This window comes from Balaenoptera acutorostrata, chromosome 4 (assembly GCF_949987535.1).
Source record: "Balaenoptera acutorostrata chromosome 4, mBalAcu1.1, whole genome shotgun sequence".
NCBI lineage: Eukaryota > Metazoa > Chordata > Mammalia > Artiodactyla > Balaenopteridae > Balaenoptera > Balaenoptera acutorostrata.
The window spans coordinates 46,388,294-46,400,871 of NC_080067.1; the positions used below are offsets into that span (position 1 = coordinate 46,388,294).

Genomic DNA, 12,578 nt, shown 5'->3' on the forward strand with positions numbered 1-12,578 from the left:
AAACCATAGCTTATTTAATCATTTCTCTACTATTGGTTTTTTAGGTTGCAGCCAATTTTTCATGTAAATAATTCAGCAACAAACATCTTCATGCGTATATTTCCCCTCCCTCATATTTATTCCCCTATTCTGCAACTATTGCCTGAATACTTAATAAATACCAGGCACTGTATTAGGTTCTGGGTTTAGGATTTTTTTCCCCTAGGATAGTATTTCAAGGTTGCAAAGTCTTATGCCTCAATACATACTGTCAAATTGCTTTCTAAAAGGTCAAAATCAGGTTATTCTAAATGGATTCTTTAAAAATAAGGAATAAAAGAGATGTAAAAACTTTTAGCTATTAGATGACTGATGACTACAGCCTTATGTGTTGAAGAATCAACATGAGTAGTTTGAGTAGTTAAATTTATAAATTTCAAATCACTTATGACAGGAAAAAATTAATGCCAAAATTTGTAGTAGTTTTTGCTAACTATGACTCAAAATCCAGACATAATAAAAGAGAATATTGATAAATTCGACTACATAAAAATGAATGTTGTGGGACTTCCCTGGTGGCGCAGTGGTTGAGAATCTGCCTGCCAATGCAGGGGACACGGGTTCGAGCCCTGGTCTGGGACGATCCCACATGCCGCAGAGCGGCTAGGCCCGTGAGCCACAATTACTGAGCCTGCGCGTCTGGAGCCTGTGCTCCGCAACAAGAGAGGCCGCGATAATGAGAGGCCCGTGCACCGCGATGAAGAGCGGCCCCCACTTGCCGCAACTAGAGAAAGCCCTCGCGCAGAAACGAAGACCCAACACAGCCATAAATAAATAAATAAATAAATAAATAAATAAAAATTGTATAACTAAAAAAAAAAAAAAAAAAATGAAAAAAAAAAAAAAATGAATGTTGTAGCAAACATCATAAACAAAGTCAAAATACAATTATCAAACTGTGTGTTAATATTTGCAATATATATCATACAAAAATATCTTATGTCCCTAAAAGAATACTCATCAAGAGAAAAAGAACCAAAACTCTGTAGAAAAATGTACAAAAGACACCCACACTGTTAACAATAAAGAATATTCAAATCATCCTTAAACAAATGAAAAAAAATCTCCAGCTTCACTATTGGAGAAATGCAAATTAACACTACATTTAGATATCACTTGTCACCTATCATGTTTGCAAAAATCTAAAAGTTTGATATCATATTCTGTAATTCTGTTGGTTGAAACTGTGGAAAAATGAATAATCTCTTCCAGTGCTGTTGGAAAAAGAAATATGACTTCTGTAGAGAATCTTGCATTATCCAACAAAGCTACATTTGCACTTACCTTCTTTTGAAACTTTTTATTAAACTTCTCCTTATGTTAAATCTTTCAAATTAGACATTTCCTTTTAAATATGGCAGACAATTGATCAAAACAGTTAATCTCATCCAGTTGGGTGCACTTACCTTTTACTCTAGCAATCTCACTTGTAGAAATCTTTCCCTGAAGACAATCACAGATCTGAAACAACATATGTAGAAGGTTATTGATTGTGGCATTATTTATAATAACAAAATACTGGAAATAACCTGAACGTTCTTCCATTGGAGACTGGTTAAAAAAGAAAAAGGTATACTCCCAGAGTGAAATACTACTCAGCCAAACAAAAGAATGAAAAAGGGGGCATGCCAAAGGGAAACTAAAAGGGCTAAGAGGCAATGACACCCCAGTAGCAACTAGTGCACCTAGAGCCCAGATCCTGGTTTCTAAATATGATACCTCACTGAAAGGAACAGAGCTCCTCGGAGAAATGGCAGTTCAGATCTGGGGCACATAAAGTACAAGTGAGCCTGAAATATCTTATGCCAGGAAGTAAGAAAGAACTCAAAGGCTGATGGAGATAGGTCAAAAGTAGTGGCTTAAAGGGACTCCCACTGGCCAAATCTAAGACAATCTAGGCATCAAAAAAGAATACAGGTGACAACACATCAAATAAATAAAAATAAAAACTCTAAGTCCAAGGTGGTATATAAAAAAAATTTAAGAAGTTGAAAAGAAAAGAAAAGGTGTGGGGTCAGGGGTAGGCTCTCTTACAGAGAAAAATGTCAAGGACATGATAGAATTGGAAAGCCACTATTTTACAACTGCAAAGTAATAACTAACCTTGAGTACAACACTCAATTTATTTGTATAATAAGATCACAAGATGATTTCCTGAAATATCTTCTGGCTTTATCTGTGATCTAGGATTAAGAGACTCTGAAATGGAAAACCTTGATCAGATAAAGGTTTAGGAAAAGCTATGGGATCCCTACTTTAGCATGTTTTTTTCCTTTCTCCCCAAAGCTGAAAATCACCGTTTACAAGTACAATCCTCAGCTTCCTGACCTTGAATTCTTTTCATCTTTTGTCATGTGGCTACAAGGTGTATTGGAACTACCCATTAAAAGAGGCTTCATCAGTAACAAAATCGAAAGACAAATGTCAAATTGTGAGTTTGATATATACTTGCATATACATTTGATGTACATATATGCAATATACATCATAAAGTCTCATGTCCCTAACATAAATATTATGTTGTTTATATATTGTTATTTATGTATTGTTAAAACTGTAAAGGAAAAAGATTCTGTTTAGCCTGCTGAGCCAGATGAAGTGTCCCATCTCCAGTCTAAAGCATAAATCTTCTGAGGAAAGTAAAACCTCCCAACATCTACTTGATTTTTAAGAGACCAGGTTGGAGGGTAGAAGTCTATAATGATGTTGCTGCAATTCGGGGTAGGGCCTCTGCAGGTCACACATCCATTTCTTTCTGCCATATCTGGTCAGACCAGTGTACACCTGTTGACCTGTTTATGGTACTCCCTTTCACTCTTAAAAGTGTCTAAGTTTGGGCCATATTTGGTTACCCTACTTCAAGGAGACTCCTGATGCTCCTTAGGGAAGAGTTCATTTGGCTGATGTTTAAGGGTAAATGTCAAGTTAGAGAGAGAAGCAAGGAAAGGCTCCGCAATGTGATAGGCAGAATAATGGCCCCCCCACAGACACCCTTGTGCTAGTCCCCGGAACTGTGAATGTGTTACTTTACATGTCAAGAAGGAAAACATGATTAAATTAAGTATGCTGAGATGGGGAGATCATCCAGGATTATCCAGGTGAGCCTAAACTAATTACAAGGATCCTTACAATCAGAGGAACTTTCCCCGCTGAGTTCACAGTTAGAGGATGTGACTATGGAAGAATGCTCATAGATGCAAAATTGCTGGCTTTGAAGATGAAATAAGGGGACCACAACGCAAGGAATGTGGGCAGCCTCTAGTGCCTAGAAAAACCAAGGAAACAGATTCTCCTTTAGAGCCTCTGCAAAGGAATACAGACCTGCCTACAGAACTGTAAAGTAATAAATTTACGTTTTTTCAGCCATTAATTATGTGGTAATTTGTTACAGCAGAAATAGGAAACTAATACATGGAATTGACAGCATTTCTAGTGAACCTTGAGGGATCCAACAAGCCATTCATTCACTTAACAAATGTGTAGTCCTTATATCTGCCTGACCCAACACTGAATAAGATGGACTTCTCAAGGGGTTTACAGCTCTGGAGGAAGACAATCACTGAAACATGTAATTAAGATTGTTATGAGGGTTCTAAAAGGGTTAGTAGGGGGTGGCATGAGGTATTTAGTGAGCACAGGGGAGTAAACCAGGATATGCAAACATGGGCGGAGAGCATCCCAGTTTGAAGGTATGGCATGGGTGAAGGTTCAGGCAGGGGTTTGAAAGCATATGGATTAAGGCAGTAAATAGCCAGTAGTATAGTTTGGCTGGACCATAAAATAGATGGAAAAGTGTAATGGAAGTGCAATTTGGGGCCTAGTGGTAAAGGGCCTAGAATGCCAGGCTAAGAGTTTGGACTTTATCCTTCAAGCAATGGGAAGATATTTTTAAATAAAAGTTTTAAAGCAGGGAAGGGGGTCAGATTTATATTTTATAGAGATATCTCTGGTATAAGCTCCACTAGAACAGAGACCAAATTTGGTTTTGCTCACTCCCACAGGCACTTGTATCAATCAGAACAGGCTAAGTTATGCTGTGGTGACCAACAGCACCAAAAGTTTCAGTGCCTTAAAACAAAAGAAGTTTATCTCTTTCCCATGCTACATGTTCATTAGGGTCAACGTGGGCCTCCGCTCATCTTAACCATTCAGGGATGCAGGCTGATGAAGCTACCACCATTTCAAACGTTGCCTGCTTCTGGGCAAGAGGGAAAAGAGTTCTGGAGCGCCTTGAAACAGCAATTAAATGCTGTGTCTGATAGCTAGTGGGAAGCAGCTGCATAGCACAGGGAGATCAGCTCGCTGCTTTGTGACCACCTAGAGGGGTGGGATAGGGAGGGTGGGAGGGAGGGAGACGCAAGAGGGAAGAGAAATGGGAACATATGTATATGTATAACTGATTCACTTTGTTATAAAGCAGAAACTAACACACCATTGTAAAGCAATTATACTCCAATAAAAATGTTATAAAAAAAAAATGCTGTGTCTGAGAGTGACAGGGGTCACATCCACTCACACCTCATGGATCAGAACCAGGAAGTATAATCCCACTATGAGCTGAGGAGGGGTAAAATTGGCAGTGTTTGGTGATGATTAATTTTTATTCATGATTAATATTTACTAATTGAACAAATGAACCAATTCGAGAGAGTAAGAGATCATCTGATGAAGTCTTACCTAGTAGAAATAGAGAGCAGGGAAGGAACAGGAGACAGGAGTCAGTGAGTAATCAGATGTGCAGGGTGTGAAAGAGCAGTATGACTAGAGATTTTCAGTCTGGATCAGTGTAGGAAGGGTAATGCCAATTAAAACAGAGAGAGAGAGATGAGAAGGTGCACATTTGGATTTGTGCCTACGTGTGTAATTGGTAGAGTGCAGCTGAGACGCCTACATTTTGACCTCACCCTCTGCTGGGTAAGATCAGCAATCGGGGCTTTAGGCCCTTCGCTCAGGATACTCTGTCCTTTGTATCGAGGCGGTGGGGCGCCAGCTAGAAAGCAAAATCGGTCCCTGCTCTGGAGTGGATGGATAGACCCACCATAGGTAAAGAGCATGTAAGGAGCTTTGCACGCAACCTCTCAAAACATTCCATGAGTAAGCGACGATTATGTTCCTTTTACAGTGAAGAGAATTATTAGACTATCTATAATCCAAATCTGCTGTGTTATCCTGTGCAAGTTACTTCACCTCTCCGTGCCTTTAGTCCTTCAATTTTAAAATACTACTTACACCGAGAGTGGTGAGGGCTCGAGGCTGGCGGAAGGACCAGAGAGTAGGAAGAAGGCCAAAGCAACCAAAAACACCGCGCGCACACAACGAACACAGCGCCCAGCCGCCCCCCTCACACCTGGAGGGAACCACGACCCAAACGCGGGGCGGGGACGAAGCCTGGCCCTTGGCCCGCGCAGTGAGATGGCGTCACGGCACTTTTCCGCCCCCCAGCTGGAGCCGCCCGGGAGCCGAGGAAAAGCTAGACCCCGCCCCTGGCCGGCGCGACGTACTGACGTCACACTCTTCTCCGCCTCCGCTGGCGCTGGTGGTTCCTCGCGGGGGTTCTTGCCTGCGAAGACCTCCAAAGGCTGTTTGCAACAGGAGCAGGTGGTGGTGTTCGTTTAGAGTCAGTGTGACAGCAGTTTGTAGTAATCGATGGCTTTGTCCTCCAGGAAGGGACATATCTGGACCAAGGGGCATCTTGTCTGACGATTGCACTGAGTCGGCACGCAGTAGTGATTGGGTAGTTCCTCAGAGCAACGTAGGTGCTGCCTCTCTGGAGAGAAGAACAAGACCTTTAATCCAAACTTCTTTAAGGAGTTATATACAAGTGTTTCCTCTTCTCATTTCCCATTCACTCTTCAACTCATTTCATCTGTTAAAGATTAGTTATTTTTAAGAGGTGAAAGCCCACAAATATATTTGCATGCAAATATAAAATGAAAACGTGTCAAAAGAGTTTAACTCCTTACTGAGGAACATGCAAGAGGTTACAAAGAATCCTAAGGAACATAAATAGTCTATATTCTGAAGTGAATGTACAGCTCTCCCTCCTCTACTTCTCCTCCATCCAATGGATCAGCAAGTTCTTTTGACTCAATTTACAAAATTGCATTCACCTCTCCATTTTCACAAACACCATTATACTCTGAGCCGAAATCATCTGTGGATCGCACTGCTGCCTTCCAGTGGGCCTCACCCCCTCTGCAATCCATTCTCCACACTTCTAAAGGGATCATTTAAAAAACCAAACCAAAAAAAAAATGACAAAAAGTATAATCTAGATTATATTGCTCCCCTGCTTACAATCTACCAATGGCTTCTCCTTTGCTTGGAGATTGAAATCCACACTCCCTATGCTTGCTTGCAAAGAACTGCATGATCTATACGTGCCTCTTCACCTACCTCATCTACCACTTTCCATCTCCCTGCTGTGCTGCAGGGCCCTCTGGTTGGAACGCTCTTTCCCCTAAATTTTGCATTGTTGCCTTTTTAAAAATCTTCAGATCTCAGTTTGAGAATTGCCTGCACAGAGAAACCTTCCCAGACCCTCCGTTCTAAAGTGGCCACTCAGTCATTTGTTTAAGCACTTTGATACATGACACCCTCATTTGTTTATTGTCCATCTCCCCACCCCCAATTAAAATGAAAGTATGTAAATTCAGTGAGAAGAGCCCTTACCTATACTGTTTACTGCTGTATTCTCAGCTAGTAGAACACTTAATGGGTTGAGCATGTTATTCATCCCCTAGTTGGGGCTTTATCATTCAAGTAGTTAATTGTAACAAATCTCATTATTTAAAACAAGTGTTTCATCAGATCGTTATAAAATATATCTGGTTATGTTAGGTGAAAAATACTTTGGATTAAAGAAAAATGGCATAAAAAAATAATTTCTGTGCTTGATGTCCAAAGGATTATTATCAAAGGTGTTCTTTTCAAGGATGCTAGCGGTTTTTTTTTTTTAATGCCTAGATCAATTGCAATCTAGTAAAGGAACTTCGGTTTAATAATTCAACCTAAGATACTTGGAATGAAACTTTAAAAAAACTCACTTATTTAGCAGACATTTTTTTGCACTTATCTTTGGGCAGGCTCTATGTAGGATGCTGGAGGATTCCAAATAAAACCTGATAGAGGTGACATTTGAGTTTTGACTTTCAATATGAGTGGACTGAGCATATGAGTAGGTGAAAAGGAGAGAAACTGGCACTTTAGGCGGAGGTGTACATTTGTAACCGAGCAGGACCCTAAAGGGCCTTCCTGGGACAGACCCCTTCCCCATATCCTCTGCTTTGGCTCCTCTCTGAAGTACCTAGATAATAGTATCTGATGCACATTTCCTGAGTTGTTTTACAGATATGAAAACCCCCACCAAATGGAAGAAATTAACTACTTGATGATAATGAGCATGTGGCCCCCAGGCCTACCGGCGCCTAAGGATTATAACATTAACCCCTGTGACACCGCCCTGTTACCTCACTACCAATCAATCAGAGAATTGTGCACGAGCTGATCACATACACTGGGATGCCCCGCCCTCGCCTGGCCTTTAAAAATGCTTTGCTGAAACCCATGGGGAATTCGGACTTTCTGAGCACTAGCTGTCCTGGACTCCTTGTACAGCACCCTACAATAAATGCTGCGCTTTCCTTCATCACAACCGAGGGTCAGTAGATTGGGAGGTGGATCCACGTTTGGTTGGATAACAAATTCTGTTTGGAAACAGAATACAAATGAGATTAGCTGGAAGGATAGGCAGGAGTCATATCATCAAGGCACTTAAAGTTTGGATCTTATTCCACGGGGGAAACCAACAGAGATTTTTAAATGGAGTTGTGAAGTGGTCCTCTGTTGTTAACGTTGTTATAGATAAAATTGTGACTAACCGGACAACATTAGCTATGTAAATAGACCAAAATAAACCTTACATACTTAATAAAAATCTACATATGCCAGCTACTTGTAGGTGATTATGAACTAAAGGAGTTTCCAGGAGACCTTAGAATTATACATTAGAGCCAAATGAGATATTAAAGAAGATTATTTTTATTTATTATTTTAAAAAATTGCTTATTTTTCAGCAATTGTTTATAGGGTACCCGTCATGATCAGGCATATGGTGGGGGAGGGGAAGGGAAGGGGGAACCTTGAAGCTATTTTCAGTATGTCAAAACACCTAACAGCAAACTGTGCATTTCCGCTCAACAAGGCTGAATAGGGTGATTAAAATTCCATGTTTATTTTCTTTGGCTTGGAATTTAAAAGAACTCATTATGAGAACACTGATCATCTCAGGCTGATCAGAAGCTCTGATGAGATGACAGAGGTATCCGGTTTTTTAAAAGAAAAAATGAACTGAAATTTATTGCAGTTTGCTAAGTGAAATTATTTAGAATGCGGAAAAGCTGTTGAATGGAAGGAAAATGTGAAAAACGGTAAAGTATGAAATTCAGATCCCACCTTTACAGTCTCTTTTACATAAAAGCCAAATCTGCTTCTCCCCAATTTTCCATTTCAGTGATGGCCTTGCCGTGTACTCAGCTACAAAACCCAGAAGCCTGGGCATCATTCTCCCCTCCTGTCTCAATTTATTTCTCCTATTTAATTACACATCAACCTATTGACTCTACCTCTGAAACTTTTCTAGAATTTTACCCCTTCTTTTTTTTTTTTTTTTTTTTTTTTTTTTTTTTTTTTTTATAAATTTATTTATTTAATTTTGGGGGGTTATGTTGGGTCTTCGTTTCTGTGCGAGGGCTTTCTCCAGTTGCGGCGAGCGGGGGCCACTCTTCATCGCGGTGCGCGGGCCTCTCACTATCACGACCTCTCTTGTTGCGGAGCACAGGCTCCAGACGCGCAGGCTCAGTAGTTGTGGCTCACGGGCCCAGTTGCTCTGTGGCATGTGGGATCCTCCCAGACCAGGGCTCGAACCCGTGTTCCCTGCATTGGCAGGCAGATTCTCAACCACTGCGCCACCAGGGAAGCCCACCCCTTCTTTATTCACACTATTATGGCCTTGTTTGATGTTATGGGAAACACTCTTCCTTCACCACATTATGGCTTTTTCCTTTGTTTTGCTGAGTAGTAGAAATAACAAACGTGAGGAAACCAGTGTGACCCTGTCCAAAAAGATAAAATTATGATAATACAATAGGGAAGAAAACATGTCATATTTGTCAAATTCCTGTGAGGTGTTCTTCTGCATCCAAGAGTTATGCTTGCTTAGCTATTTAGTTTTTATTAGAAAAGAGGGAGAATATGTCCTTCAGTGTCTTGATTGAGCTAGAAAGTTGTGATTAGTTATCATAATGAAAACTGTCTCAAGTGGTATAAGCAAGGTGTGATGGGTTGTCACCACAGGCTCAGCACTCCTGCCTCCGGAAAGTTAGGTGGTCAGGGCACTCCCCTCGGGACAGTTGGGCCTGGTGATGTTCATGCAGAAATGCAAGTCATAACTATTTCTTAGCAGTGTGTTGGATGGGGTTCAGGATGTGCTACCTCCAAATATGACCTCGGCATAATGAATATTTTAAGCTGAAGAAGTTTGAGAAAACAGTAGAAGCAGGAAGGTCACTTTGGACCCTTCCCCCAACTTCTTCCTGGAAACAGGTCATCAGACCCTCCTGTGAGAGGTGTTCTCCCTCTACTGGGAAAGGAACATCCTTCTCTGTAGACAAAAGGACAGAGAGAATCCAAACGAACAGGCCCTGCTAAGTTAAGTTTACCCCAGTTTACTACACTTACCTCAGACTCTTTGACCTATTATATTTCTTTAGGACTGTCTACTCTTCACCAATTTAGCATAAAAATACTCCAGATAAACCCTTTCTTTGGGTCATCATTTCCTTATGAAGACTCCTGTGTCACGTAAAAATTTTATTAAATACATTTTTATGCTTTTCTCTTGTTAATCTGTCTTTGTCAGTTTAATTTCCAGACCAGCCAGGGACCCTAAGAAGGTTGAGGAAAACTTTTTCTTCCCCTATAATAGGTAATAAAAGTAAAGTTTAAAAAAAATTTTTGCAGCTTATTTTATGTCCTAGTACTACCATCTTTTTTACAACTAGAAAAATCAAAGTAAGACCTAGCTTAGTGATGTAGAAGTAGTAGTTGTCTACCCAACAGCCATTTTTCCTCTTTTCCTTTTGATATTTCACACATACTTACACTAAAAAAATTAATCCTGTATTTTATTTGGCCACCCTAACACTGATATATCCAACAGTCATATTCCTCAGTAACATATACTTATATAAACACAGTCAGACTAGCAAAAAAATGTTTTTACAGTGATAATTATTTTTTTGTCAAACATGAATTTTATAGGTAATGAATTGCACGCATCAATACAAAACTAGGACTCCTGTCCTCATAATTTTGAATAAGTAATAAAAAGCCATACCAGATTATTTTTTAACAAAAACAAACATATACTATGCACAGAGAATTAAGTATCCTGACTTACCATTCAGTAAAATTTGTGCAAGAGTTTGAAATGGCAAAAAAAGATTACTGAGTGTTCTATCTCACGCATCCCTCTGGATTATCTCCTCCTTTGAGTTTCTTTGAGCTACTTATAACTCTGTAAATGGCAGATACTGTAACAATGCAAATGACTCTTGTCCATAAATGTGCAATTGAATTCTGTCCAGTGGAGGGACACTGATTGATTTCTCTCCCCACCCTCGTGGGAAAAGCCAGTTTTGCATCTATTTGTCAATTCATGCCGGTATTCCTTATCTGTCTAGCTGTCACTTTGAATTCTCCTTTGAACCAGTTATAATATCTTACTGGTTCCTTCATTAATTAATGAATTACATACTTAAGTAAAACCTTTGACACATATTCATTTTATATTTGTATGAGAATCATGATTTTTACATTTAAACAATAGAGATCCTTTAGCGATACAATTTAAAGGATAAATCAGTTCACTGATATTTGGTCATTTGGGGCTAGGATATATTCTCAATCATTTTAGGATGATTTTTGTTTTGTTTTAGCAATTCCAAAGCAATTGTATATATATATATATATATATATATATATATATATATATATATATATATATAAAATTTCTTGTTAAAGGGAAATAACTGTAATGACCAACAAGATAAAATTTGAGGCATTGTTTGTCATAGAGAAACTTAGCCAAGTAACTGGAAGAAAGGGTGAGGGAAGAGCAAGAGCAATAGAATGATAAAGAAAATTTCTTCAGTAAAATAAATAAATAAATAACCCTCAGGCAAGTCTTTGGAGATGGATGGATGCACAGTGCCTCTAGCACTATGGAACTCATGAACAGATTTAATCGTAAGCAATTCTTACCCAGTAATGAAGACCAATCCTTAAGGAAGGAGGAAAGAAGGAAAGAAATGGGGAAGAAAAGCCTTCATCATCTTCCCCTAGATACCAACACACCATTTCTATTCTGTTTTACCCCTTCCCGATATTTCCTCTTCAAAAAATATGCCCCTCCTATGAGTCCCATCCCTTTGATGCTGTAGGAGAGGAAGAAGTTTTCCTCCAACTTCTTAGGGTCCCTGGCTGGGTCTCGAAATTAACCTGACAAAGACAGATTAAGGGGAGAAAAGCATGCACATTTTATTGAATTTTTGCATGTACATGGGAGCCTTCACAAGAAAATGAAGGGCCAGAATAAGTGACCAGAGCAGGAAACTCATACCTTTCAGACAGAGAAACAATAAATTTGTGAAGAATTGCCAAGACAAAGGGGTTTGGGCTAGAGGTTGTAAGTGGTGTAGAAGTAACGAGAAGATAAGGGTGAGTTTAATAAGGTTTGTTGGGACAGATTTCTTGGCTCCAAATTCCCATCTCTGGTAATAAGAATGTCTTCCCTCCTGCTAGTACAGGGAGGGGGTACCTTTCACATGGGAGTTCTATGACCTATTTCAGGGAAGTAGGGGAAACAGGGGGAAGTCAGAGTGAACTTCCTACCAATCTTAAAAGTTTTCTCAGCTGAAGTCATTTAATATGCCAAGGTGCCATATTTTGGGGTAGTGTGTCCTGAACCCCACCAATGCCTTAATAGTGTGTAGGGACTGTATAGAGAGGTAATATGAGGAGTATTTCAAGAAGAGCACAGATGGGAATCAGCAATTTGGATGGTGGGTGGTTCTGGGCTGGAGCCTGTAGGAGGTGAGGAGCTGGAAGGAGAGAAAAACCGCAGGGGCATGTGATGGGGTAGATGCATGGGTCTCTCTGAGTACTGAGCACACCTCTAGCAGGTTCCCCAGAGGTGGCTCTTTAAGGCTGCATAACAATACTTCCTCACCCCCTTTCCGGGCTCCAGCCCTCAGCCGCCCCATTAGGAGCCACCTAAGGGCAGTCCCAGGGTAGAAGTCAAAGGTATGCAAAGGTACTGAGCACCAGTTTGGCAGACAGAGTGTTGGGGAGTGGTGGTCGTGGTGGTGGTGTGGGTATAGATCTATGATCTGACGCCAACAGCAGCAGGCTCCTAACACCAAACTTGTGAATTTGGTGAGAACAGGGCCATTCCCCAACTCATAGGCTGTCCTCACAGC

At 40.3% G+C, this 12,578-nt stretch overlaps 1 protein-coding gene across 1 annotated transcript in view; it reads right to left on the reverse strand.

The window, feature by feature from the left end:
* KPNA4 (karyopherin subunit alpha 4) overlaps nt 1–5,427 on the reverse strand; it is a 158,588-nt gene extending 153,161 nt beyond the window's left edge. Inside the window, exons 1-2 of the mRNA XM_057545392.1 lie at nt 5,269–5,427; nt 1,446–1,500 (exon numbers count right to left, since the gene is read on the reverse strand). The gene's annotated coding sequence lies outside the window, so the exon portion shown is untranslated. The remainder of the gene's footprint in view (nt 1–1,445; nt 1,501–5,268) is intronic.
* Nucleotides 5,428–12,578: the final 7,151 nt, after the last annotated feature.